Genomic DNA, 6233 nt, shown 5'->3' with positions numbered 1-6233 from the left:
AACTGTTTGTATTTGTTGATTTTTCTATTGGGTATTGGTTATTTAAAAAAAATTGATTTGCAAGAAAATGAAAAAACAGGACTTGAAAAGATATTGAAGCTTTACAATAGCCAAGATATGGAAACAAACTAAGTGTCTATCGATGGATGAGTGAATAAAGAAAATATGTACAAAATATTATTCAGCATTAAAAAAGAAGGAAATCTTGACATTTGCTCACTTTGGGGCATTATGCTAAGTGAAATAAGTTAGACAGGAAAGGGTAAATACTGTATGATCTCGCTTATATATGAAATCTATGAAAGCAAAAAACCAACCAAACTCAGATACAGAGAGTAGATTGGCGATTGCTAGAGGCAGGAGGGGGTGGGTGAAATGGGTGGAGGGGGTGGAGAGGTACAAACTTTTAGTTATAAAACATAAATAAGTCCTGGGGAGATAATGTACAGCATTCTGATGACAATAATAGTACTGCACTGTGTATTTGAAAGTTGCTGAGGGAGTAGATCTTTAAAATTCTCATCACAAGGAAAAAACATCTTCAACTATGTGTGGTGATGGATGTTAACTAGACTTATTGTGGTCATTTTGCAATATACACAAATATCGAATCATTATGTTGTACATCTGAAACTAACATCATGTTATATATCAATTATATCTCAATAAAAAATTCATTTGTAAGAGCTCTTAATTCACTATGTGATCATTTATCTTTTTTTTTTTTTTCTAGAGGGGTGGAGGGGGAGAAGGAGAGAGAGAATCTTAAGCAGACTCCACGCCCAGCTCTGAGATTGATGCGACCCTGAGATCATGACTTGAGTGGAAATCAAGAGTCACACACTTAACCACTTAACCACCCAGGCACCCTGATCATTTATCTCTTCATTTACAAAATAATCTTCTTCAAAAACCTCCTCTGACCCTGATTATTTTTTAAAAATTAGATAGCCTTTTTACCTTTACATGGTTGCTCCAGCTGAACTTTGTCCCGGTCAGCGTAAGGAGTAGGGTAGTGTTGTTGACCACATTTTCAGGGTGCCCTGTAGCTTTCACCCTCCTGGTTGGGAGCTGAGAGCCAGGATAACTGGGAGAACCTGGGGCAGAGACCGGTTTCCCCAAATGGGAAAGAAGTCTAAGAGAGCTGGGGTCCCTGCACTGGGGCGGCCCCTGGAAAGGTGTCCCTTCGCACTGGCAGGATGTGGCACAGAGCAGCAAGGACAGAACCAACTCTAAGTGGGCCTGGTGCCACCTCACTTTGCCTTTGTCTCTTGAAGGAGGATCAGGAAAAGACCTGGTGCTAAACCCGCTGGCCCTAGGAGCCTTGATGCAGGCGACAGCCAAAAGGGCTGAAAGGGCCATGGGGGAGTTGCTTGGGAAGAAAGGACAAAATAACAGAGCAAACCTTCCCGTCCCCTAACACCATCCCCATCGCCCCAAAAAACAAAGAAAGTAAAACAAAAGCCACAAACAAAATTTCAAAGCACATGAAGAAAACTAACAAACTAAACCGGAGATAATTTAACGACTAATATAAAACCACTGGCAACCTCCCCACCAGTCTCTCTTTTGAGTGTATTAGGACTAATCTCATTATGCCTTTAACTCTGTTCAATCACTCTACGAAGCCCCAGATAACCAGGTCACACTTCCTCTCCTGCCCTCCTAATCTCCACACATGTATCACACTTTCCTCATTTGGTCCACATCTCCCATCTTTCCCCAAAGCCTGAAACCCTTGAGCCCTTGAGCATTAGCAAAATCCCCTATATACTCTACCTCATTCCTGAATGTTCTCAGCTTCTTGCTCTAGACAAAATATGGATCTCCCTTGAGGTCATGGCTTCCCTGTTGTCTTTTTCCCAATGCCCTACATTATGGTACCATTAATCCAGGAGAGGTCCTCCTTCCTCCTCATTGATGCTTGTAGCCCATTGCCCTGCATCCTCCCTAATCCCACCTGGCTTAAATGGTTACTGTATAGCAATTCATAATTATTCTTGGAAGGCTAATTATCAAAATCACAATAAAAACAGACATTGGCTCACTTTTTTATGAAAGGCAAAGATTGTAGTGCTGTTACTTTATCTTCCTTCTCTGATCATTGACTTCAAGAAATTAAGATTGTGTCATAAATTCTATTATCTAAAATTTAGCCTATCAGAAAGGTGCTAACTTGTCGGGCTTGATATTGGGCTATCTTAAATTAACCAAATTGCATGAAGCCATTGATCTTGAATGCTGTTGTAAGAAAACCTAGATGAAACCACTAAGTATGATCATGAGGATCTCATTCACCGGGTCCTCTCAGCAAGACATTGTTCTCAGATCTCGGGATCAGAAATTGTGCTTTTCATGAGCCCATGGTTTATTTTTATCTCATGAATCCAAATGTTTTCCACTTTATTTTTTTTTTATTTTTTATTTTTTATTTTTATTTTTTTAAAGATTTTATTTATTTATTCTTGAGAGATAGAAGGAGAGACAGTGCCAGAGAAGCAGGCTCCATGCACCGGGAGCCCGACGTGGGATTCGATCCCGGGTCTCCAGGATCGCGCCCTGGGCCAAAGGCAGGCGCCAAACCGCTGCGCCACCCAGGGATCCCTGTTTTCCACTTTATAAGGCTAGTTCCCAGACACCTTAGAATACATTTTATCGATGTTTGTTTACATCCTTGGAAACAGTCTTGAGCCCATCTGGAAATGAGATGAAATAGGAATCAATGTGACAAGGCAAAGATGTCTTTCAAGTCAACAGTGGTTACCTCTAGGGAAATAAGTGAGGGTGGAAAGAGCAAAGAATGAAAGCAACTTAAAAAAAAGATTTATATATTTTATTTGAGAAAGAGAGAGAGAGAGAGAAAGAGAGAGAGAATGAGAGAGAAAGCAAGCATGGGGAAGGGGTAGAGGAAGAGAATCTTGAGCAGACTTGCTCCTGAGCCTGGAGCCTGACATAGGGCTCTATCTCACCACCCTGAGATCATGACCTGAGCTGAAACCAAGAGTCAGATGCTTAACCAACTGAGCCACCCAGGCACCTAAGAGTGAAAATAATTTTTATTGTTTATTCATCTATGTTATTTGAATTATTTGAGTATGAATTTGTGTATTATTTGTAGAATTGAAAAAAAAGTATAAACTGAAAAGAAAAAAATAAAGGAGAATATATTCAGGAGGTGAGAAGAACTTCCTAAGTAAGACATGAGACCCAGAAACCATATGGAAATAATGGATAGATTTGAGTCAAAAATTTAAAACCTTTCTCCAGCAAAAGACATTTTAAAAAGTGCAAATATCAGTAACAAGTGGGAGACCATATTCATAACAAATATTCCGGACAAAGATTAATAACCCTAACATAAATGAGCTCCAACAAATCAATAAGAAAAAGAAAAAAAAAGGACAATAAAAACGAGCAAGGGATTTACACAAGTATTTCGATAAGGAATGAATTACAAGGGACCTAAAAATGTATATTAATTGGACTAATAATTTAAGAAATAATAATTCTTTATTTCTTGTTTCCACCATCATTTCTTATTGGATCCTTGAGTAATTTAAAAGCATAATACTTACAGTCCAAGTCATTGGGTATTTTAAAATTATTTTCATGATTTTCTAACCTAGCTCCACTTGACTGATTGTACCTTTAACACTGCGTACCTCGCAAAGATTTCTTTTCCCCTGACCCCTTTTATATTTATATTTAACATAATATACAGTACATATTATATATAGTACTTATCGCTTGCTGATAGACTACCATTTATCAAGGCCATTTCTCTTCCCTTCTAAGCTCTGTGGCTGTTTTTATTTTCTGTCCTCTTCCTAGAATGTTACCCCCAGGACAGCAGGAATTTTTGCCTATTTTGTTCACTGATGTATATTCCTAGTGCTTAGAATAGTTCACGATGCAGAGTAGACACTCAGTAACTTTTTTGCTGATGCATGAATCAACTCCAAGGTTGAGCTCCTTGAGGAAAAAATTACAAAAGAGAGGCATCCATGGCTTCAAACAATAAATTTCCTCTCCACTGAATCTTACCAGGATTTTCCTATCCTCCTTCTCTAAGAAGACTACAGCGCTAGCCCATCGGCCCAGGGATAAGAATGCTGTCCCTCAGCTGGAAGAGTCACCCAAGACACAGCAGCCATTTACCCCACTCCTAGCTGCCTTTCCCTATTGTCACCCCTGGAGCCTCTGGCTCAGCCCATTTGCACAAAAATTTGCTTTGGAAAGAGGACTTCTAGCCCCAGTGGTCGCTTTAACAAATACTCTGAGAATGGAACTCCTTTATACTGAAGACATTGGCTTTTAAGCCTGGGTTATGTGGGAAAGACAGAGGGCAGAGGCTCACGTGACTCAGGAAAGAGAATATGCACATCATCAAATATTGTATTTATTTGATTTGGTTGTGATAGTGTATTCATATTCTATCCTTTCTCCGTGGAATGATTCAGAGTGACTTCCAAAGATACAGATATCTAAGCTCTACGAGAGCAGGGACTTGGTTTTGTTCACACCTGTATTCATAGCTAGGCCTGGGACATGGTAAATTGTCAAGTGTTGGTGGAATGAAAGAGTGAGTGAATGGTAACACACTTTTCTAAACTGAATGAAAACTCAAATATTGGGTGAGTAGTTTGGATTTTGCCTGAGCTAATTAGGTCTTGATACGTAGTTGCCAAGTTCTATGGGCATGATACCTGTGTACACAGGACCCAAATTAACTAAGTCTGTATTTTTTCTATGATTCCCAAACTGGATACTAACCAACCTCTGGACACAGAGTGCCAGAGGGAGTCTGGCTTCCTCAGTTCTGTCTTGTGGTTTAATGGGCACTGGACTTTCAAGGTCAGGTTAAGAAGAGTTTGCCTGAAGGAATTATTGTGTGAGCATGTGTGTGCACGTGTGTGTGTGTGTGTGTGTGTGTGTGTGTATAGGAGCTTGGTTGTCCACATCTTTGGTTGGTCTCAGACTTTGAATTGGGTTCTATGTCTACTCATTACCATATCCCATTTGTGACTACTACTAAAAATCTAGCAAGTAGAGCCCAACAGGATCTTTGAGGAAGAGCAAAAAAAAACCCTCTCTAAATACAGAAAGCCTCCATCTCCCCCAAAAGATTATATCCACACTTAGTATTGCCATTTAGAAACAAGTACATGTGTTTAGAATCTTGTTACAATCTCTTCCACTTTGGATCTGCTTTCAAATATCAAACTATGAACGAGGTGGGTGCACAAATCTCTAAGACATTAGGGAACTGTAGCTTTTTCCAAAAAAGGAGACAGATCTCCTCAGGTACAATCTAGACCTACCTCTATGTTGTTGGATTGCCTTCATTCTCCACTATTGATGCAGAAGATTAGCTAGCTAGGAGTGTGGGGTTGCTCTAGGGTGTGAATGGAGAAAGTTTAAGAAAGACTTAGGGAAGTATCACATATCTCTCATTGACATCCTCTGTTCCCTCACAAACACCTATTAATTAAGAGGAATATGTTGCTGTGCAAGTAACTGGGCTCCACTTAGCAGGAATTAAATGGTTTGTTCCCTTTCAGAGTTGGCTATTAATTTTTTTCCAGTTTTCTTTCTCTGTGCCCTTCCCTCCCTTTTTGTTTCTTGATTTAAAAAAATAATCCCTTTTCTGATATCCTAGGAAATATCCTAATATAGCATGTAATTCCGTTACAGGTAGCAAAGTTCTGACTTCAAAATGAATTGTTGAATCAAATTCTGCACACTAATGAAGGAATTATTCTACAAGCTTCTGCCAATAGTGAATATGCCAAAATTATGCTACAAACACATTTCTCAGAAAAACCAAACAAAGGAAATAGGAAGGAACAGGCAAAGCCCTTTGTTTTCTCTTTTATTTCCCCCTGTTGCCTAATTTTCAGCTCTCATAAGGTCATTTGAAAAAGAACAAGATTCTTGAGACTTGAGCCTCTGCTATTTGATCATGTTTTTTGTAGTTCCTTCTCCATCTTTACCTTCTCAATTACGGCTTGTGCTCACTTAGAATACAAACAATGGGGGGATCCCTGGGTGGCTCAGCGGTTTAGCACCTGCCTTTGGCCCAGGGCGTGGCCCAGGGCGGGTCCTGGGGTCCCGGGATTGAGTCCCGTGTCAGGCTCCTGGCATGGAGACTGCTTCTCCCTCCTCCTGTGTCTCTGCCTCTCTCTCTCTATGTCTATCATAAATAAATAAATAAAACTTTAAAAAAGTACAAA

This window comes from Vulpes lagopus, chromosome 9 (genome assembly GCF_018345385.1).
Source record: "Vulpes lagopus strain Blue_001 chromosome 9, ASM1834538v1, whole genome shotgun sequence".
NCBI classification, from domain to species: Eukaryota; Metazoa; Chordata; class Mammalia; order Carnivora; family Canidae; genus Vulpes; species Vulpes lagopus.
Note: the sequence above shows the minus strand (reverse complement) of the source record.